The 22,021-nt window shown below is 47.6% G+C and overlaps 15 non-coding genes across 15 annotated transcripts; all 15 read right to left on the bottom strand.

Annotated features, from left to right (window-relative positions):
* Window positions 1-585: 585 nt before the first annotated feature.
* Window positions 586-776, bottom strand: LOC142694264 (U2 spliceosomal RNA). Its single transcript, XR_012862520.1, has one exon. It is a non-coding gene; the product is annotated as a U2 spliceosomal RNA (small nuclear RNA).
* A 1,276-nt stretch (window positions 777-2,052) lies between these two features.
* LOC142694251 (U2 spliceosomal RNA) lies at window positions 2,053-2,243 on the bottom strand. The gene has a single exon (XR_012862509.1). It is a non-coding gene; the product is annotated as a U2 spliceosomal RNA (small nuclear RNA).
* Window positions 2,244-3,543: 1,300 nt separating this feature from the next.
* On the bottom strand, window positions 3,544-3,734 carry LOC142694239 (U2 spliceosomal RNA). Its single transcript, XR_012862498.1, has one exon. It is a non-coding gene; the product is annotated as a U2 spliceosomal RNA (small nuclear RNA).
* Window positions 3,735-5,042: 1,308 nt separating this feature from the next.
* On the bottom strand, window positions 5,043-5,233 carry LOC142694227 (U2 spliceosomal RNA). The gene has a single exon (XR_012862487.1). It is a non-coding gene; the product is annotated as a U2 spliceosomal RNA (small nuclear RNA).
* A 1,284-nt stretch (window positions 5,234-6,517) lies between these two features.
* On the bottom strand, window positions 6,518-6,708 carry LOC142694215 (U2 spliceosomal RNA). Its single transcript, XR_012862476.1, has one exon. It is a non-coding gene; the product is annotated as a U2 spliceosomal RNA (small nuclear RNA).
* A 1,288-nt stretch (window positions 6,709-7,996) lies between these two features.
* On the bottom strand, window positions 7,997-8,187 carry LOC142694201 (U2 spliceosomal RNA). The gene has a single exon (XR_012862464.1). It is a non-coding gene; the product is annotated as a U2 spliceosomal RNA (small nuclear RNA).
* A 1,299-nt stretch (window positions 8,188-9,486) lies between these two features.
* LOC142694189 (U2 spliceosomal RNA) lies at window positions 9,487-9,677 on the bottom strand. The gene has a single exon (XR_012862453.1). It is a non-coding gene; the product is annotated as a U2 spliceosomal RNA (small nuclear RNA).
* A 1,288-nt stretch (window positions 9,678-10,965) lies between these two features.
* On the bottom strand, window positions 10,966-11,156 carry LOC142694177 (U2 spliceosomal RNA). Its single transcript, XR_012862442.1, has one exon. It is a non-coding gene; the product is annotated as a U2 spliceosomal RNA (small nuclear RNA).
* A 1,308-nt stretch (window positions 11,157-12,464) lies between these two features.
* LOC142694165 (U2 spliceosomal RNA) lies at window positions 12,465-12,655 on the bottom strand. Its single transcript, XR_012862431.1, has one exon. It is a non-coding gene; the product is annotated as a U2 spliceosomal RNA (small nuclear RNA).
* Window positions 12,656-13,947: 1,292 nt separating this feature from the next.
* LOC142694153 (U2 spliceosomal RNA) lies at window positions 13,948-14,138 on the bottom strand. Its single transcript, XR_012862420.1, has one exon. It is a non-coding gene; the product is annotated as a U2 spliceosomal RNA (small nuclear RNA).
* A 1,300-nt stretch (window positions 14,139-15,438) lies between these two features.
* Window positions 15,439-15,629, bottom strand: LOC142694140 (U2 spliceosomal RNA). Its single transcript, XR_012862409.1, has one exon. It is a non-coding gene; the product is annotated as a U2 spliceosomal RNA (small nuclear RNA).
* Window positions 15,630-16,921: 1,292 nt separating this feature from the next.
* On the bottom strand, window positions 16,922-17,112 carry LOC142694128 (U2 spliceosomal RNA). The gene has a single exon (XR_012862398.1). It is a non-coding gene; the product is annotated as a U2 spliceosomal RNA (small nuclear RNA).
* Window positions 17,113-18,384: 1,272 nt separating this feature from the next.
* Window positions 18,385-18,575, bottom strand: LOC142694116 (U2 spliceosomal RNA). The gene has a single exon (XR_012862387.1). It is a non-coding gene; the product is annotated as a U2 spliceosomal RNA (small nuclear RNA).
* A 1,300-nt stretch (window positions 18,576-19,875) lies between these two features.
* On the bottom strand, window positions 19,876-20,066 carry LOC142694104 (U2 spliceosomal RNA). The gene has a single exon (XR_012862376.1). It is a non-coding gene; the product is annotated as a U2 spliceosomal RNA (small nuclear RNA).
* A 1,298-nt stretch (window positions 20,067-21,364) lies between these two features.
* On the bottom strand, window positions 21,365-21,555 carry LOC142694092 (U2 spliceosomal RNA). Its single transcript, XR_012862365.1, has one exon. It is a non-coding gene; the product is annotated as a U2 spliceosomal RNA (small nuclear RNA).
* Between the last annotated feature and the right edge of the window lie 466 nt (window positions 21,556-22,021).

Below are 22,021 nucleotides of genomic sequence, written 5' to 3'. Positions count from 1 at the left end.
GTAACATAGTAACAAATCCAAATTGCTGCTCTCTTTGTAGGCAAGCAAGGCTTTGTTGCAACTGCAATTCTTACTTCTTCTTGAAATGTAGGGACAACAGTACATTCCATCACATCCATCTAGTGTACACAGGTAGGTCCATTGTGGCGGGCAGGCGAGCGGGCGGGCTGCTTTATTGGCTGTTTGCTGTTCCCCTACTCCACTCCACTATTTGACTGTTGTGCTGCATCAATCAATCAATCAATCAATCAATCAATCAATCAATCAATCAATCAATCAATCAATCAGTGGCTGGCTCAGGTGCAGCTCTTTAACTTACCTAAAAGGGAGGGCGGAGAGAAGACAAGGAAGGTGAATGAGGTGTTCCAATGTGAAATGCCGGAAACACAGAAACACAGACGACACACAACAAGAGGTGGCAATCTATTCATTAATTGCATTTAATCAATGAGCTCATTATCACTCATGCATTGTCCAACAGGTGTTGAAATAATGGGATTAAAAGGGGAGATCCCTTCAGAAAGACAGAAACAATAGCAAAGACAAAAAACACTTTTGGAATCTGCTTTTAGTCAACACATAAGGAAAGGGTGCACCGGTCCTGGAAATACTGCAATACCAGGTCAATGCGTGGAGTGGACAGAGCAAGCTCTATTTCCATCTCCCTGTTCTAAAAATCCATTTAATATATGGTCCCCAGATAGGGGACGTATCAGATATTAAACTGATAAGAACAGATACTACACTTGATCTTAGCCAAAAGGCCGAGAAGCGATAACCCGAACGGGCCGCGCGTTGCCCGAGCCTGCCCGATACTGCTGTTCAGCCCTTGGAGCGATTCAGCCTACTTCTAGGCAATTCCATGGGGCCCTGCAGGCTCACACACTCACAGCTACACGGGAGGTGAATAAAGGCCGGAGAGGAAGCCAGACAGGATTTGCTTCTTTTGCTTGCACCACAATGCAGTGCTGAAAGAGGAGGAATCTACATAAAAACGCCTTCCTGGCAACGCCCAAATGCCCTGCTGCCATGCAGATAAACACTGGCAGCGGCAGCAAGTGCATGCCCACAGCCACCCCTTGTTCCTTCACACCTTGTATCAGCTGTAATCCAGTCCAGTCCAGTGCTGCCTGCTGAGCAGCACTGACCAACACTGCCTGGGCCCAGGCTTTTATCTCTGAGGCCCCATTATGATGTCAGAAAGCTGGCTCTGGAATCCTGAGGGCTCCACTATGACACGTGCAAAGTTCCGTCTGAACTTTATATAAGACGGTGAGGCTCAGTCAGTCACTCAGTGTTGCCTGAGAGGGCAACACTGCAACAGCCGGCCGCCAGGCTGTCTTTTTTTTGCACAGCTAGTTGCCTCCAGGAGGCCACAAGAGGGAGACAAGGGACTGCAAAATGGAAAATAGGCATCCACCAACTTTACAGACAACTTCTCCTTGCTCCTACAACCTCCATCCTTGCACAGTTTGTTATTCTTCTAGGTAACATAGTAACAAATCCAAATTGCTGCTCTCTTTGTAGGCAAGCAAGGCTTTGTTGCAACTGCAATTCTTACTTCTTCTTGAAATGTAGGGACGACAGTACATTCCATCACATCCATCTAGTGTACACAGGTAGGTCCATTGTGGCGGGCAGGCGAGCGGGCGGGCTGCTTTATTGGCTGTTTGCTGTTCCCCTACTCCACTCCACTATTTGACTGTTGTGCTGCATCAATCAATCAATCAATCAATCAATCAATCAATCAATCAGTGGCTGGCTCAGGTGCAGCTCTTTAACTTACCTAAAAGGGAGGGCGGAGAGAAGACAAGGAAGGTGAATGAGGTGTTCCAATGTGAAATGCCGGAAACACAGAAACACAGACGACACACAACAAGAGGTGGCAATCTATTCATTAATTGCATTTAATCAATGAGCTCATTATCACTCATGCATTGTCCAACAGGTGTTGAAATAATGGGATTAAAAGGGGAGATCCCTTCAGAAAGACAGAAACAATAGCAAAGACAAAAAACACTTTTGGAATCTGCTTTTAGTCAACACATAAGGAAAGGGTGCACCGGTCCTGGAAATACTGCAATACCAGGTCAATGCGTGGAGTGGACAGAGCAAGCTCTATTTCCATCTCCCTGTTCTAAAAATCCATTTAATATATGGTCCCCAGATAGGGGACGTATCAGATATTAAACTGATAAGAACAGATACTACACTTGATCTTAGCCAAAAGGCCGAGAAGCGATAACCCGAACGGGCCGCGCGTTGCCCGAGCCTGCCCGATACTGCTGTTCAGCCCTTGCAGCGATTCAGCCTACTTCTAGGCAATTCCATGGGGCCCTGCAGGCTCACACACTCACAGCTACACGGGAGGTGAATAAAGGCCGGAGAGGAAGCCAGACAGGATTTGCTTCTTTTGCTTGCACCACAATGCAGTGCTGAAAGAGGAGGAATCTACATAAAAACGCCTTCCTGGCAACGCCCAAATGCCCTGCTGCCATGCAGATAAACACTGGCAGCGGCAGCAAGTGCATGCCCACAGCCACCCCTTGTTCCTTCACACCTTGTATCAGCTGTAATCCAGTCCAGTCCAGTGCTGCCTGCTGAGCAGCACTGACCAACACTGCCTGGGCCCAGGCTTTTATCTCTGAGGCCCCATTATGATGTCAGAAAGCTGGCTCTGGAATCCTGAGGGCTCCACTATGACACGTGCAAAGTTCCGTCTGAACTTTATATAAGACGGTGAGGCTCAGTCAGTCACTCAGTGTTGCCTGAGAGGGCAACACTGCAACAGCCGGCCGCCAGGCTGTCTTTTTTTTGCACAGCTAGTTGCCTCCAGGAGGCCACAAGAGGGAGACAAGGGACTGCAAAATGGAAAATAGGCATCCACCAACTTTACAGACAACTTCTCCTTGCTCCTACAACCTCCATCCTTGCACAGTTTGTTATTCTTCTAGGTAACATAGTAACAAATCCAAATTGCTGCTCTCTTTGTAGGCAAGCAAGGCTTTGTTGCAACTGCAATTCTTACTTCTTCTTGAAATGTAGGGACGACAGTACATTCCATCACATCCATCTAGTGTACACAGGTAGGTCCATTGTGGCGGGCAGGCGAGCGGGCGGGCTGCTTTATTGGCTGTTTGCTGTTCCCCTACTCCACTCCACTATTTGACTGTTGTGCTGCATCAATCAATCAATCAATCAATCAATCAATCAATCAATCAATCAATCAATCAATCAATCAATCAGTGGCTGGCTCAGGTGCAGCTCTTTAACTTACCTAAAAGGGAGGGCGGAGAGAAGACAAGGAAGGTGAATGAGGTGTTCCAATGTGAAATGCCGGAAACACAGAAACACAGACGACACACAACAAGAGGTGGCAATCTATTCATTAATTGCATTTAATCAATGAGCTCATTATCACTCATGCATTGTCCAACAGGTGTTGAAATAATGGGATTAAAAGGGGAGATCCCTTCAGAAAGACAGAAACAATAGCAAAGACAAAAAACACTTTTGGAATCTGCTTTTAGTCAACACATAAGGAAAGGGTGCACCGGTCCTGGAAATACTGCAATACCAGGTCAATGCGTGGAGTGGACAGAGCAAGCTCTATTTCCATCTCCCTGTTCTAAAAATCCATTTAATATATGGTCCCCAGATAGGGGACGTATCAGATATTAAACTGATAAGAACAGATACTACACTTGATCTTAGCCAAAAGGCCGAGAAGCGATAACCCGAACGAGCCGCGCGTTGCCCGAGCCTGCCCGATACTGCTGTTCAGCCCTTGCAGCGATTCAGCCTACTTCTAGGCAATTCCATGGGGCCCTGCAGGCTCACACACTCACAGCTACACGGGAGGTGAATAAAGGCCGGAGAGGAAGCCAGACAGGATTTGCTTCTTTTGCTTGCACCACAATGCAGTGCTGAAAGAGGAGGAATCTACATAAAAACGCCTTCCTGGCAACGCCCAAATGCCCTGCTGCCATGCAGATAAACACTGGCAGCGGCAGCAAGTGCATGCCCACAGCCACCCCTTGTTCCTTCACACCTTGTATCAGCTGTAATCCAGTCCAGTCCAGTGCTGCCTGCTGAGCAGCACTGACCAACACTGCCTGGGCCCAGGCTTTTATCTCTGAGGCCCCATTATGATGTCAGAAAGCTGGCTCTGGAATCCTGAGGGCTCCACTATGACACGTGCAAAGTTCCGTCTGAACTTTATATAAGACGGTGAGGCTCAGTCAGTCACTCAGTGTTGCCTGAGAGGGCAACACTGCAACAGCCGGCCGCCAGGCTGTCTTTTTTTTGCACAGCTAGTTGCCTCCAGGAGGCCACAAGTGGGAGACAAGGGACTGCAAAATGGAAAATAGGCATCCACCAACTTTACAGACAACTTCTCCTTGCTCCTACAACCTCCATCCTTGCACAGTTTGTTATTCTTCTAGGTAACATAGTAACAAATCCAAATTGCTGCTCTCTTTGTAGGCAAGCAAGGCTTTGTTGCAACTGCAATTCTTACTTCTTCTTGAAATGTAGGGACGACAGTACATTCCATCACATCCATCTAGTGTACACAGGTAGGTCCATTGTGGCGGGCAGGCGAGCGGGCGGGCTGCTTTATTGGCTGTTTGCTGTTCCCCTACTCCACTCCACTATTTGACTGTTGTGCTGCATCAATCAATCAATCAATCAATCAATCAATCAATCAATCAATCAATCAATCAATCAATCAATCAATCAATCAGTGGCTGGCTCAGGTGCAGCTCTTTAACTTACCTAAAAGGGAGGGCGGAGAGAAGACAAGGAAGGTGAATGAGGTGTTCCAATGTGAAATGCCGGAAACACAGAAACACAGACGACACACAACAAGAGGTGGCAATCTATTCATTAATTGCATTTAATCAATGAGCTCATTATCACTCATGCATTGTCCAACAGGTGTTGAAATAATGGGATTAAAAGGGGAGATCCCTTCAGAAAGACAGAAACAATAGCAAAGACAAAAAACACTTTTGGAATCTGCTTTTAGTCAACACATAAGGAAAGGGTGCACCGGTCCTGGAAATACTGCAATACCAGGTCAATGCGTGGAGTGGACAGAGCAAGCTCTATTTCCATCTCCCTGTTCTAAAAATCCATTTAATATATGGTCCCCAGATAGGGGACGTATCAGATATTAAACTGATAAGAACAGATACTACACTTGATCTTAGCCAAAAGGCCGAGAAGCGATAACCCGAACGGGCCGCGCGTTGCCCGAGCCTGCCCGATACTGCTGTTCAGCCCTTGCAGCGATTCAGCCTACTTCTAGGCAATTCCATGGGGCCCTGCAGGCTCACACACTCACAGCTACACGGGAGGTGAATAAAGGCCGGAGAGGAAGCCAGACAGGATTTGCTTCTTTTGCTTGCACCACAATGCAGTGCTGAAAGAGGAGGAATCTACATAAAAACGCCTTCCTGGCAACGCCCAAATGCCCTGCTGCCATGCAGATAAACACTGGCAGCGGCAGCAAGTGCATGCCCACAGCCACCCCTTGTTCCTTCACACCTTGTATCAGCTGTAATCCAGTCCAGTCCAGTGCTGCCTGCTGAGCAGCACTGACCAACACTGCCTGGGCCCAGGCTTTTATCTCTGAGGCCCCATTATGATGTCAGAAAGCTGGCTCTGGAATCCTGAGGGCTCCACTATGACACGTGCAAAGTTCCGTCTGAACTTTATATAAGACGGTGAGGCTCAGTCAGTCACTCAGTGTTGCCTGAGAGGGCAACACTGCAACAGCCGGCCGCCAGGCTGTCTTTTTTTTGCACAGCTAGTTGCCTCCAGGAGGCCACAAGAGGGAGACAAGGGACTGCAAAATGGAAAATAGGCATCCACCAACTTTACAGACAACTTCTCCTTGCTCCTACAACCTCCATCCTTGCACAGTTTGTTATTCTTCTAGGTAACATAGTAACAAATCCAAATTGCTGCTCTCTTTGTAGGCAAGCAAGGCTTTGTTGCAACTGCAATTCTTACTTCTTCTTGAAATGTAGGGACGACAGTACATTCCATCACATCCATCTAGTGTACACAGGTAGGTCCATTGTGGCGGGCAGGCGAGCGGGCGGGCTGCTTTATTGGCTGTTTGCTGTTCCCCTACTCCACTCCACTATTTGACTGTTGTGCTGCATCAATCAATCAATCAATCAATCAATCAATCAATCAATCAATCAATCAGTGGCTGGCTCAGGTGCAGCTCTTTAACTTACCTAAAAGGGAGGGCGGAGAGAAGACAAGGAAGGTGAATGAGGTGTTCCAATGTGAAATGCCGGAAACACAGAAACACAGACGACACACAACAAGAGGTGGCAATCTATTCATTAATTGCATTTAATCAATGAGCTCATTATCACTCATGCATTGTCCAACAGGTGTTGAAATAATGGGATTAAAAGGGGAGATCCCTTCAGAAAGACAGAAACAATAGCAAAGACAAAAAACACTTTTGGAATCTGCTTTTAGTCAACACATAAGGAAAGGGTGCACCGGTCCTGGAAATACTGCAATACCAGGTCAATGCGTGGAGTGGACAGAGCAAGCTCTATTTCCATCTCCCTGTTCTAAAAATCCATTTAATATATGGTCCCCAGATAGGGGACGTATCAGATATTAAACTGATAAGAACAGATACTACACTTGATCTTAGCCAAAAGGCCGAGAAGCGATAACCCGAACGGGCCGCGCGTTGCCCGAGCCTGCCCGATACTGCTGTTCAGCCCTTGCAGCGATTCAGCCTACTTCTAGGCAATTCCATGGGGCCCTGCAGGCTCACACACTCACAGCTACACGGGAGGTGAATAAAGGCCGGAGAGGAAGCCAGACAGGATTTGCTTCTTTTGCTTGCACCACAATGCAGTGCTGAAAGAGGAGGAATCTACATAAAAACGCCTTCCTGGCAACGCCCAAATGCCCTGCTGCCATGCAGATAAACACTGGCAGCGGCAGCAAGTGCATGCCCACAGCCACCCCTTGTTCCTTCACACCTTGTATCAGCTGTAATCCAGTCCAGTCCAGTGCTGCCTGCTGAGCAGCACTGACCAACACTGCCTGGGCCCAGGCTTTTATCTCTGAGGCCCCATTATGATGTCAGAAAGCTGGCTCTGGAATCCTGAGGGCTCCACTATGACACGTGCAAAGTTCCGTCTGAACTTTATATAAGACGGTGAGGCTCAGTCAGTCACTCAGTGTTGCCTGAGAGGGCAACACTGCAACAGCCGGCCGCCAGGCTGTCTTTTTTTTGCACAGCTAGTTGCCTCCAGGAGGCCACAAGAGGGAGACAAGGGACTGCAAAATGGAAAATAGGCATCCACCAACTTTACAGACAACTTCTCCTTGCTCCTACAACCTCCATCCTTGCACAGTTTGTTATTCTTCTAGGTAACATAGTAACAAATCCAAATTGCTGCTCTCTTTGTAGGCAAGCAAGGCTTTGTTGCAACTGCAATTCTTACTTCTTCTTGAAATGTAGGGACGACAGTACATTCCATCACATCCATCTAGTGTACACAGGTAGGTCCATTGTGGCGGGCAGGCGAGCGGGCGGGCTGCTTTATTGGCTGTTTGCTGTTCCCCTACTCCACTCCACTATTTGACTGTTGTGCTGCATCAATCAATCAATCAATCAATCAATCAATCAATCAATCAATCAATCAATCAGTGGCTGGCTCAGGTGCAGCTCTTTAACTTACCTAAAAGGGAGGGCGGAGAGAAGACAAGGAAGGTGAATGAGGTGTTCCAATGTGAAATGCCGGAAACACAGAAACACACACGACACACAACAAGAGGTGGCAATCTATTCATTAATTGCATTTAATCAATGAGCTCATTATCACTCATGCATTGTCCAACAGGTGTTGAAATAATGGGATTAAAAGGGGAGATCCCTTCAGAAAGACAGAAACAATAGCAAAGACAAAAAACACTTTTGGAATCTGCTTTTAGTCAACACATAAGGAAAGGGTGCACCGGTCCTGGAAATACTGCAATACCAGGTCAATGCGTGGAGTGGACAGAGCAAGCTCTATTTCCATCTCCCTGTTCTAAAAATCCATTTAATATATGGTCCCCAGATAGGGGACGTATCAGATATTAAACTGATAAGAACAGATACTACACTTGATCTTAGCCAAAAGGCCGAGAAGCGATAACCCGAACGGGCCGCGCGTTGCCCGAGCCTGCCCGATACTGCTGTTCAGCCCTTGCAGCGATTCAGCCTACTTCTAGGCAATTCCATGGGGCCCTGCAGGCTCACACACTCACAGCTACACGGGAGGTGAATAAAGGCCGGAGAGGAAGCCAGACAGGATTTGCTTCTTTTGCTTGCACTACAATGCAGTGCTGAAAGAGGAGGAATCTACATAAAAACGCCTTCCTGGCAACGCCCAAATGCCCTGCTGCCATGCAGATAAACACTGGCAGCGGCAGCAAGTGCATGCCCACAGCCACCCCTTGTTCCTTCACACCTTGTATCAGCTGTAATCCAGTCCAGTGCTGCCTGCTGAGCAGCACTGACCAACACTGCCTGGGCCCAGGCTTTTATCTCTGAGGCCCCATTATGATGTCAGAAAGCTGGCTCTGGAATCCTGAGGGCTCCACTATGACACGTGCAAAGTTCCGTCTGAACTTTATATAAGACGGTGAGGCTCAGTCAGTCACTCAGTGTTGCCTGAGAGGGCAACACTGCAACAGCCGGCCGCCAGGCTGTCTTTTTTTTGCACAGCTAGTTGCCTCCAGGAGGCCACAAGAGGGAGACAAGGGACTGCAAAATGGAAAATAGGCATCCACCAACTTTACAGACAACTTCTCCTTGCTCCTACAACCTCCATCCTTGCACAGTTTGTTATTCTTCTAGGTAACATAGTAACAAATCCAAATTGCTGCTCTCTTTGTAGGCAAGCAAGGCTTTGTTGCAACTGCAATTCTTACTTCTTCTTGAAATGTAGGGACGACAGTACATTCCATCACATCCATCTAGTGTACACAGGTAGGTCCATTGTGGCGGGCAGGCGAGCGGGCGGGCTGCTTTATTGGCTGTTTGCTGTTCCCCTACTCCACTCCACTATTTGACTGTTGTGCTGCATCAATCAATCAATCAATCAATCAATCAATCAATCAATCAATCAATCAATCAATCAATCAATCAATCAGTGGCTGGCTCAGGTGCAGCTCTTTAACTTACCTAAAAGGGAGGGCGGAGAGAAGACAAGGAAGGTGAATGAGGTGTTCCAATGTGAAATGCCGGAAACACAGAAACACAGACGACACACAACAAGAGGTGGCAATCTATTCATTAATTGCATTTAATCAATGAGCTCATTATCACTCATGCATTGTCCAACAGGTGTTGAAATAATGGGATTAAAAGGGGAGATCCCTTCAGAAAGACAGAAACAATAGCAAAGACAAAAAACACTTTTGGAATCTGCTTTTAGTCAACACATAAGGAAAGGGTGCACCGGTCCTGGAAATACTGCAATACCAGGTCAATGCGTGGAGTGGACAGAGCAAGCTCTATTTCCATCTCCCTGTTCTAAAAATCCATTTAATATATGGTCCCCAGATAGGGGACGTATCAGATATTAAACTGATAAGAACAGATACTACACTTGATCTTAGCCAAAAGGCCGAGAAGCGATAACCCGAACGGGCCGCGCGTTGCCCGAGCCTGCCCGATACTGCTGTTCAGCCCTTGCAGCGATTCAGCCTACTTCTAGGCAATTCCATGGGGCCCTGCAGGCTCACACACTCACAGCTACACGGGAGGTGAATAAAGGCCGGAGAGGAAGCCAGACAGGATTTGCTTCTTTTGCTTGCACCACAATGCAGTGCTGAAAGAGGAGGAATCTACATAAAAACGCCTTCCTGGCAACGCCCAAATGCCCTGCTGCCATGCAGATAAACACTGGCAGCGGCAGCAAGTGCATGCCCACAGCCACCCCTTGTTCCTTCACACCTTGTATCAGCTGTAATCCAGTCCAGTCCAGTGCTGCCTGCTGAGCAGCACTGACCAACACTGCCTGGGCCCAGGCTTTTATCTCTGAGGCCCCATTATGATGTCAGAAAGCTGGCTCTGGAATCCTGAGGGCTCCACTATGACACGTGCAAAGTTCCGTCTGAACTTTATATAAGACGGTGAGGCTCAGTCAGTCACTCAGTGTTGCCTGAGAGGGCAACACTGCAACAGCCGGCCGCCAGGCTGTCTTTTTTTTGCACAGCTAGTTGCCTCCAGGAGGCCACAAGAGGGAGACAAGGGACTGCAAAATGGAAAATAGGCATCCACCAACTTTACAGACAACTTCTCCTTGCTCCTACAACCTCCATCCTTGCACAGTTTGTTATTCTTCTAGGTAACATAGTAACAAATCCAAATTGCTGCTCTCTTTGTAGGCAAGCAAGGCTTTGTTGCAACTGCAATTCTTACTTCTTCTTGAAATGTAGGGACGACAGTACATTCCATCACATCCATCTAGTGTACACAGGTAGGTCCATTGTGGCGGGCAGGCGAGTGGGCGGGCTGCTTTATTGGCTGTTTGCTGTTCCCCTACTCCACTCCACTATTTGACTGTTGTGCTGCATCAATCAATCAATCAATCAATCAATCAATCAATCAATCAATCAATCAATCAGTGGCTGGCTCAGGTGCAGCTCTTTAACTTACCTAAAAGGGAGGGCGGAGAGAAGACAAGGAAGGTGAATGAGGTGTTCCAATGTGAAATGCCGGAAACACAGAAACACAGACGACACACAACAAGAGGTGGCAATCTATTCATTAATTGCATTTAATCAATGAGCTCATTATCACTCATGCATTGTCCAACAGGTGTTGAAATAATGGGATTAAAAGGGGAGATCCCTTCAGAAAGACAGAAACAATAGCAAAGACAAAAAACACTTTTGGAATCTGCTTTTAGTCAACACATAAGGAAAGGGTGCACCGGTCCTGGAAATACTGCAATACCAGGTCAATGCGTGGAGTGGACAGAGCAAGCTCTATTTCCATCTCCCTGTTCTAAAAATCCATTTAATATATGGTCCCCAGATAGGGGACGTATCAGATATTAAACTGATAAGAACAGATACTACACTTGATCTTAGCCAAAAGGCCGAGAAGCGATAACCCGAACGGGCCGCGCGTTGCCCGAGCCTGCCCGATACTGCTGTTCAGCCCTTGCAGCGATTCAGCCTACTTCTAGGCAATTCCATGGGGCCCTGCAGGCTCACACACTCACAGCTACACGGGAGGTGAATAAAGGCCGGAGAGGAAGCCAGACAGGATTTGCTTCTTTTGCTTGCACCACAATGCAGTGCTGAAAGAGGAGGAATCTACATAAAAACGCCTTCCTGGCAACGCCCAAATGCCCTGCTGCCATGCAGATAAACACTGGCAGCGGCAGCAAGTGCATGCCCACAGCCACCCCTTGTTCCTTCACACCTTGTATCAGCTGTAATCCAGTCCAGTCCAGTGCTGCCTGCTGAGCAGCACTGACCAACACTGCCTGGGCCCAGGCTTTTATCTCTGAGGCCCCATTATGATGTCAGAAAGCTGGCTCTGGAATCCTGAGGGCTCCACTATGACACGTGCAAAGTTCCGTCTGAACTTTATATAAGACGGTGAGGCTCAGTCAGTCACTCAGTGTTGCCTGAGAGGGCAACACTGCAACAGCCGGCCGCCAGGCTGTCTTTTTTTTGCACAGCTAGTTGCCTCCAGGAGGCCACAAGAGGGAGACAAGGGACTGCAAAATGGAAAATAGGCATCCACCAACTTTACAGACAACTTCTCCTTGCTCCTACAACCTCCATCCTTGCACAGTTTGTTATTCTTCTAGGTAACATAGTAACAAATCCAAATTGCTGCTCTCTTTGTAGGCAAGCAAGGCTTTGTTGCAACTGCAATTCTTACTTCTTCTTGAAATGTAGGGACGACAGTACATTCCATCACATCCATCTAGTGTACACAGGTAGGTCCATTGTGGCGGGCAGGCGAGCGGGCGGGCTGCTTTATTGGCTGTTTGCTGTTCCCCTACTCCACTCCACTATTTGACTGTTGTGCTGCATCAATCAATCAATCAATCAATCAATCAATCAATCAATCAATCAATCAATCAATCAATCAATCAATCAATCAGTGGCTGGCTCAGGTGCAGCTCTTTAACTTACCTAAAAGGGAGGGCGGAGAGAAGACAAGGAAGGTGAATGAGGTGTTCCAATGTGAAATGCCGGAAACACAGAAACACAGACGACACACAACAAGAGGTGGCAATCTATTCATTAATTGCATTTAATCAATGAGCTCATTATCACTCATGCATTGTCCAACAGGTGTTGAAATAATGGGATTAAAAGGGGAGATCCCTTCAGAAAGACAGAAACAATAGCAAAGACAAAAAACACTTTTGGAATCTGCTTTTAGTCAACACATAAGGAAAGGGTGCACCGGTCCTGGAAATACTGCAATACCAGGTCAATGCGTGGAGTGGACAGAGCAAGCTCTATTTCCATCTCCCTGTTCTAAAAATCCATTTAATATATGGTCCCCAGATAGGGGACGTATCAGATATTAAACTGATAAGAACAGATACTACACTTGATCTTAGCCAAAAGGCCGAGAAGCGATAACCCGAACGGGCCGCGCGTTGCCCGAGCCTGCCCGATACTGCTGTTCAGCCCTTGCAGCGATTCAGCCTACTTCTAGGCAATTCCATGGGGCCCTGCAGGCTCACACACTCACAGCTACACGGGAGGTGAATAAAGGCCGGAGAGGAAGCCAGACAGGATTTGCTTCTTTTGCTTGCACCACAATGCAGTGCTGAAAGAGGAGGAATCTACATAAAAACGCCTTCCTGGCAACGCCCAAATGCCCTGCTACCATGCAGATAAACACTGGCAGCGGCAGCAAGTGCATGCCCACAGCCACCCCTTGTTCCTTCACACCTTGTATCAGCTGTAATCCAGTCCAGTCCAGTGCTGCCTGCTGAGCAGCACTGACCAACACTGCCTGGGCCCAGGCTTTTATCTCTGAGGCCCCATTATGATGTCAGAAAGCTGGCTCTGGAATCCTGAGGGCTCCACTATGACACGTGCAAAGTTCTGTCTGAACTTTATATAAGACGGTGAGGCTCAGTCAGTCACTCAGTGTTGCCTGAGAGGGCAACACTGCAACAGCCGGCCGCCAGGCTGTCTTTTTTTTGCACAGCTAGTTGCCTCCAGGAGGCCACAAGAGGGAGACAAGGGACTGCAAAATGGAAAATAGGCATCCACCAACTTTACAGACAACTTCTCCTTGCTCCTACAACCTCCATCCTTGCACAGTTTGTCATTCTTCTAGGTAACATAGTAACAAATCCAAATTGCTGCTCTCTTTGTAGGCAAGCAAGGCTTTGTTGCAACTGCAATTCTTACTTCTTCTTGAAATGTAGGGACGACAGTACATTCCATCACATCCATCTAGTGTACACAGGTAGGTCCATTGTGGCGGGCAGGCGAGCGGGCGGGCTGCTTTATTGGCTGTTTGCTGTTCCCCTACTCCACTCCACTATTTGACTGTTGTGCTGCATCAATCAATCAATCAATCAATCAATCAATCAATCAATCAATCAATCAATCAATCAGTGGCTGGCTCAGGTGCAGCTCTTTAACTTACCTAAAAGGGAGGGCGGAGAGAAGACAAGGAAGGTGAATGAGGTGTTCCAATGTGAAATGCCGGAAACACAGAAACACAGACGACACACAACAAGAGGTGGCAATCTATTCATTAATTGCATTTAATCAATGAGCTCATTATCACTCATGCATTGTCCAACAGGTGTTGAAATAATGGGATTAAAAGGGGAGATCCCTTCAGAAAGACAGAAACAATAGCAAAGACAAAAAACACTTTTGGAATCTGCTTTTAGTCAACACATAAGGAAAGGGTGCACCGGTCCTGGAAATACTGCAATACCAGGTCAATGCGTGGAGTGGACAGAGCAAGCTCTATTTCCATCTCCCTGTTCTAAAAATCCATTTAATATATGGTCCCCAGATAGGGGACGTATCAGATATTAAACTGATAAGAACAGATACTACACTTGATCTTAGCCAAAAGGCCGAGAAGCGATAACCCGAACGGGCCGCGCGTTGCCCGAGCCTGCCCGATACTGCTGTTCAGCCCTTGCAGCGATTCAGCCTACTTCTAGGCAATTCCATGGGGCCCTGCAGGCTCACACACTCACAGCTACACGGGAGGTGAATAAAGGCCGGAGAGGAAGCCAGACAGGATTTGCTTCTTTTGCTTGCACCACAATGCAGTGCTGAAAGAGGAGGAATCTACATAAAAACGCCTTCCTGGCAACGCCCAAATGCCCTGCTGCCATGCAGATAAACACTGGCAGCGGCAGCAAGTGCATGCCCACAGCCACCCCTTGTTCCTTCACACCTTGTATCAGCTGTAATCCAGTCCAGTCCAGTGCTGCCTGCTGAGCAGCACTGACCAACACTGCCTGGGCCCAGGCTTTTATCTCTGAGGCCCCATTATGATGTCAGAAAGCTGGCTCTGGAATCCTGAGGGCTCCACTATGACACGTGCAAAGTTCCGTCTGAACTTTATATAAGACGGTGAGGCTCAGTCAGTCACTCAGTGTTGCCTGAGAGGGCAACACTGCAACAGCCGGCCGCCAGGCTGTCTTTTTTTTGCACAGCTAGTTGCCTCCAGGAGGCCACAAGAGGGAGACAAGGGACTGCAAAATGGAAAATAGGCATCCACCAACTTTACAGACAACTTCTCCTTGCTCCTACAACCTCCATCCTTGCACAGTTTGTTATTCTTCTAGGTAACATAGTAACAAATCCAAATTGCTGCTCTCTTTGTAGGCAAGCAAGGCTTTGTTGCAACTGCAATTCTTACTTCTTCTTGAAATGTAGGGACGACAGTACATTCCATCACATCCATCTAGTGTACACAGGTAGGTCCATTGTGGCGGGCAGGCGAGCGGGCGGGCTGCTTTATTGGCTGTTTGCTGTTCCCCTACTCCACTCCACTATTTGACTGTTGTGCTGCATCAATCAATCAATCAATCAATCAATCAATCAATCAATCAATCAATCAATCAATCAATCAATCAGTGGCTGGCTCAGGTGCAGCTCTTTAACTTACCTAAAAGGGAGGGCGGAGAGAAGACAAGGAAGGTGAATGAGGTGTTCCAATGTGAAATGCCGGAAACACAGAAACACAGACGACACACAACAAGAGGTGGCAATCTATTCATTAATTGCATTTAATCAATGAGCTCATTATCACTCATGCATTGTCCAACAGGTGTTGAAATAATGGGATTAAAAGGGGAGATCCCTTCAGAAAGACAGAAACAATAGCAAAGACAAAAAACACTTTTGGAATCTGCTTTTAGTCAACACATAAGGAAAGGGTGCACCGGTCCTGGAAATACTGCAATACCAGGTCAATGCGTGGAGTGGACAGAGCAAGCTCTATTTCCATCTCCCTGTTCTAAAAATCCATTTAATATATGGTCCCCAGATAGGGGACGTATCAGATATTAAACTGATAAGAACAGATACTACACTTGATCTTAGCCAAAAGGCCGAGAAGCGATAACCCGAACGGGCCGCGCGTTGCCCGAGCCTGCCCGATACTGCTGTTCAGCCCTTGCAGCGATTCAGCCTACTTCTAGGCAATTCCATGGGGCCCTGCAGGCTCACACACTCACAGCTACACGGGAGGTGAATAAAGGCCGGAGAGGAAGCCAGACAGGATTTGCTTCTTTTGCTTGCACCACAATGCAGTGCTGAAAGAGGAGGAATCTACATAAAAACGCCTTCCTGGCAACGCCCAAATGCCCTGCTGCCATGCAGATAAACACTGGCAGCGGCAGCAAGTGCATGCCCACAGCCACCCCTTGTTCCTTCACACCTTGTATCAGCTGTAATCCAGTCCAGTCCAGTGCTGCCTGCTGAGCAGCACTGACCAACACTGCCTGGGCCCAGGCTTTTATCTCTGAGGCCCCATTATGATGTCAGAAAGCTGGCTCTGGAATCCTGAGGGCTCCACTATGACACGTGCAAAGTTCCGTCTGAACTTTATATAAGACGGTGAGGCTCAGTCAGTCACTCAGTGTTGCCTGAGAGGGCAACACTGCAACAGCCGGCCGCCAGGCTGTCTTTTTTTTGCACAGCTAGTTGCCTCCAGGAGGCCACAAGAGGGAGACAAGGGACTGCAAAATGGAAAATAGGCATCCACCAACTTTACAGACAACTTCTCCTTGCTCCTACAACCTCCATCCTTGCACAGTTTGTTATTCTTCTAGGTAACATAGTAACAAATCCAAATTGCTGCTCTCTTTGTAGGCAAGCAAGGCTTTGTTGCAACTGCAATTCTTACTTCTTCTTGAAATGTAGGGACGACAGTACATTCCATCACATCCATCTAGTGTACACAGGTAGGTCCATTGTGGCGGGCAGGCGAGCGGGCGGGCTGCTTTATTGGCTGTTTGCTGTTCCCCTACTCCACTCCACTATTTGACTGTTGTGCTGCATCAATCAATCAATCAATCAATCAATCAATCAATCAATCAATCAATCAATCAATCAGTGGCTGGCTCAGGTGCAGCTCTTTAACTTACCTAAAAGGGAGGGCGGAGAGAAGACAAGGAAGGTGAATGAGGTGTTCCAATGTGAAATGCCGGAAACACAGAAACACAGACGACACACAACAAGAGGTGGCAATCTATTCATTAATTGCATTTAATCAATGAGCTCATTATCACTCATGCATTGTCCAACAGGTGTTGAAATAATGGGATTAAAAGGGGAGATCCCTTCAGAAAGACAGAAACAATAGCAAAGACAAAAAACACTTTTGGAATCTGCTTTTAGTCAACACATAAGGAAAGGGTGCACCGGTCCTGGAAATACTGCAATACCAGGTCAATGCGTGGAGTGGACAGAGCAAGCTCTATTTCCATCTCCCTGTTCTAAAAATCCATTTAATATATGGTCCCCAGATAGGGGACGTATCAGATATTAAACTGATAAGAACAGATACTACACTTGATCTTAGCCAAAAGGCCGAGAAGCGATAACCCGAACGGGCCGCGCGTTGCCCGAGCCTGCCCGATACTGCTGTTCAGCCCTTGCAGCGATTCAGCCTACTTCTAGGCAATTCCATGGGGCCCTGCAGGCTCACACACTCACAGCTACACGGGAGGTGAATAAAGGCCGGAGAGGAAGCCAGACAGGATTTGCTTCTTTTGCTTGCACCACAATGCAGTGCTGAAAGAGGAGGAATCTACATAAAAACGCCTTCCTGGCAACGCCCAAATGCCCTGCTGCCATGCAGATAAACACTGGCAGCGGCAGCAAGTGCATGCCCACAGCCACCCCTCCTTGTATCAGCTGTAATCCAGTCCAGTCCAGTGCTGCCTGCTGAGCAGCACTGACCAACACTGCCTGGGCCCAGGCTTTTATCTCTGAGGCCCCATTATGATGTCAGAAAGCTGGCTCTGGAATCCTGAGGGCTCCACTATGACACGTGCAAAGTTCCGTCTGAACTTTATATAAGACGGTGAGGCTCAGTCAGTCACTCAGTGTTGCCTGAGAGGGCAACACTGCAACAGCCGGCCGCCAGGCTGTCTTTTTTTTGCACAGCTAGTTGCCTCCAGGAGGCCACAAGAGGGAGACAAGGGACTGCAAAATGGAAAATAGGCATCCACCAACTTTACAGACAACTTCTCCTTGCTCCTACAACCTCCATCCTTGCACAGTTTGTTATTCTTCTAGGTAACATAGTAACAAATCCAAATTGCTGCTCTCTTTGTAGGCAAGCAAGGCTTTGTTGCAACTGCAATTCTTACTTCTTCTTGAAATGTAGGGACGACAGTACATTCCATCACATCCATCTAGTGTACACAGGTAGGTCCATTGTGGCGGGCAGGCGAGCGGGCGGGCTGCTTTATTGGCTGTTTGCTTTTCCCCTACTCCACTCCACTATTTGACTGTTGTGCTGCATCAATCAATCAATCAATCAATCAATCAATCAATCAATCAATCAATCAGTGGCTGGCTCAGGTGCAGCTCTTTAACTTACCTAAAAGGGAGGGCGGAGAGAAGACAAGGAAGGTGAATGAGGTGTTCCAATGTGAAATGCCGGAAACACAGAAACACAGACGACACACAACAAGAGGTGGCAATCTATTGATTAATTGCATTTAATCAATGAGCTCATTATCACTCATGCATTGTCCAACAGGTGTTGAAATAATGGGATTAAAAGGGGAGATCCCTTCAGAAAGACAGAAACAATAGCAAAGACAAAAAACACTTTTGGAATCTGCTTTTAGTCAACACATAAGGAAAGGGTGCACCGGTCCTGGAAATACTGCAATACCAGGTCAATGCGTGGAGTGGACAGAGCAAGCTCTATTTCCATCTCCCTGTTCTAAAAATCCATTTAATATATGGTCCCCAGATAGGGGACGTATCAGATATTAAACTGATAAGAACAGATACTACACTTGATCTTAGCCAAAAGGCCGAGAAGCGATAACCCGAACGGGCCGCGCGTTGCCCGAGCCTGCCCGATACTGCTGTTCAGCCCTTGCAGCGATTCAGCCTACTTCTAGGCAATTCCATGGGGCCCTGCAGGCTCACACACTCACAGCTACACGGGAGGTGAATAAAGGCCGGAGAGGAAGCCAGACAGGATTTGCTTCTTTTGCTTGCACCACAATGCAGTGCTGAAAGAGGAGGAATCTACATAAAAACGCCTTCCTGGCAACGCCCAAATGCCCTGCTGCCATGCAGATAAACACTGGCAGCGGCAGCAAGTGCATGCCCACAGCCACCCCTTGTTCCTTCACACCTTGTATCAGCTGTAATCCAGTCCAGTCCAGTGCTGCCTGCTGAGCAGCACTGACCAACACTGCCTGGGCCCAGGCTTTTATCTCTGAGGCCCCATTATGATGTCAGAAAGCTGGCTCTGGAATCCTGAGGGCTCCACTATGACACGTGCAAAGTTCCGTCTGAACTTTATATAAGACGGTGAGGCTCAGTCAGTCACTCAGTGTTGCCTGAGAGGGCAACACTGCAACAGCCGGCCGCCAGGCTGTCTTTTTTTTGCACAGCTAGTTGCCTCCAGGAGGCCACAAGAGGGAGACAAGGGACTGCAAAATGGAAAATAGGCATCCACCAACTTTACAGAAAACTTCTCCTTGCTCCTACAACCTCCATCCTTGCACAGTTTGTTATTCTTCTAGGTAACATAGTAACAAATCCAAATTGCTGCTCTCTTTGTAGGCAAGCAAGGCTTTGTTGCAACTGCAATTCTTACTTCTTCTTGAAATGTAGGGACGACAGTACATTCCATCACATCCATCTAGTGTACACAGGTAGGTCCATTGTGGCGGGCAGGCGAGCGGGCGGGCTGCTTTATTGGCTGTTTGCTGTTCCCCTACTCCACTCCACTATTTGACTGTTGTGCTGCATCAATCAATCAATCAATCAATCAATCAATCAATCAATCAATCAATCAATCAATCAATCAATCAGTGGCTGGCTCAGGTGCAGCTCTTTAACTTACCTAAAAGGGAGGGCGGAGAGAAGACAAGGAAGGTGAATGAGGTGTTCCAATGTGAAATGCCGGAAACACAGAAACACAGACGACACACAACAAGAGGTGGCAATCTATTCATTAATTGCATTTAATCAATGAGCTCATTATCACTCATGCATTGTCCAACAGGTGTTGAAATAATGGGATTAAAAGGGGAGATCCCTTCAGAAAGACAGAAACAATAGCAAAGACAAAAAACACTTTTGGAATCTGCTTTTAGTCAACACATAAGGAAAGGGTGCACCGGTCCTGGAAATACTGCAATACCAGGTCAATGCGTGGAGTGGACAGAGCAAGCTCTATTTCCATCTCCCTGTTCTAAAAATCCATTTAATATATGGTCCCCAGATAGGGGACGTATCAGATATTAAACTGATAAGAACAGATACTACACTTGATCTTAGCCAAAAGGCCGAGAAGCGATAACCCGAACGGGCCGCGCGTTGCCCGAGCCTGCCCGATACTGCTGTTCAGCCCTTGCAGCGATTCAGCCTACTTCTAGGCAATTCCATGGGGCCCTGCAGGCTCACACACTCACAGCTACACTGAATAAAGGCCGGAGAGGAAGCCAGACAGGATTTGCTTCTTTTGCTTGCACCACAATGCAGTGCTGAAAGAGGAGGAATCTACATAAAAACGCCTTCCTGGCAACGCCCAAATGCCCTGCTGCCATGCAGATAAACACTGGCAGCGGCAGCAAGTGCATGCCCACAGCCACCCCTTGTTCCTTCACACCTTGTATCAGCTGTAATCCAGTCCAGTCCAGTGCTGCCTGCTGAGCAGCACTGACCAACACTGCCTGGGCCCAGGCTTTTATCTCTGAGGCCCCATTATGATGTCAGAAAGCTGGCTCTGGAATCCTGAGGGCTCCACTATGACACGTGCAAAGTTCCGTCTGAACTTTATATAAGACGGTGAGGCTCAGTCAGTCACTCAGTGTTGCCTGAGAGGGCAACACTGCAACAGCCGGCCGCCAGGCTGTCTTTTTTTTGCACAGCTAGTTGCCTCCAGGAGGCCACAAGAGGGAGACAAGGGACTGCAAAATGGAAAATAGGCATCCACCAACTTTACAGACAACTTCTCCTTGCTCCTACAACCTCCATCCTTGCACAGTTTGTTATTCTTCTAGGTAACATAGTAACAAATCCAAATTGCTGCTCTCTTTGTAGGCAAGCAAGGCTTTGTTGCAACTGCAATTCTTACTTCTTCTTGAAATGTAGGGACGACAGTACATTCCATCACATCCATCTAGTGTACACAGGTAGGTCCATTGTGGCGGGCAGGCGAGCGGGCGGGCTGCTTTATTGGCTGTTTGCTGTTCCCCTACTCCACTCCACTATTTGACTGTTGTGCTGCATCAATCAATCAATCAATCAATCAATCAATCAATCAATCAATCAATCAATCAATCAATCAATCAATCAGTGGCTGGCTCAGGTGCAGCTCTTTAACTTACCTAAAAGGGAGGGCGGAGAGAAGACAAGGAAGGTGAATGAGGTGTTCCAATGTGAAATGCCGGAAACACAGAAACACAGACGACACACAACAAGAGGTGGCAATCTATTCATTAATTGCATTTAATCAATGAGCTCATTATCACTCATGCATTGTCCAACAGGTGTTGAAATAATGGGATTAAAAGGGGAGATCCCTTCAGAAAGACAGAAACAATAGCAAAGACAAAAAACACTTTTGGAATCTGCTTTTAGTCAACACATAAGGAAAGGGTGCACCGGTCCTGGAAATACTGCAATACCAGGTCAATGCGTGGAGTGGACAGAGCAAGCTCTATTTCCATCTCCCTGTTCTAAAAATCCATTTAATATATGGTCCCCAGATAGGGGACGTATCAGATATTAAACTGATAAGAACAGATACTACACTTGATCTTAGCCAAAAGGCCGAGAAGCGATAACCCGAACGGGCCGCGCGTTGCCCGAGCCTGCCCGATACTGCTGTTCAGCCCTTGCAGCGATTCAGCCTACTTCTAGGCAATTCCATGGGGCCCTGCAGGCTCACACACTCACAGCTACACGGGAGGTGAATAAAGGCCGGAGAGGAAGCCAGACAGGATTTGCTTCTTTTGCTTGCACCACAATGCAGTGCTGAAAGAGGAGGAATCTACATAAAAACGCCTTCCTGGCAACGCCCAAATGCCCTGCTGCCATGCAGATAAACACTGGCAGCGGCAGCAAGTGCATGCCCACAGCCACCCCTTGTTCCTTCACACCTTGTATCAGCTGTAATCCAGTCCAGTCCAGTGCTGCCTGCTGAGCAGCACTGACCAACACTGCCTGGGCCCAGGCTTTTATCTCTGAGGCCCCATTATGATGTCAGAAAGCTGGCTCTGGAATCCTGAGGGCTCCACTATGACACGTG

This window comes from Rhinoderma darwinii, assembly GCF_050947455.1.
Source record: "Rhinoderma darwinii isolate aRhiDar2 chromosome 5 unlocalized genomic scaffold, aRhiDar2.hap1 SUPER_5_unloc_45, whole genome shotgun sequence".
Classification (NCBI taxonomy): domain Eukaryota; kingdom Metazoa; phylum Chordata; class Amphibia; order Anura; family Rhinodermatidae; genus Rhinoderma; species Rhinoderma darwinii.
Note: the sequence above shows the minus strand (reverse complement) of the source record. Positions and strands in the feature narration are given on the sequence as shown.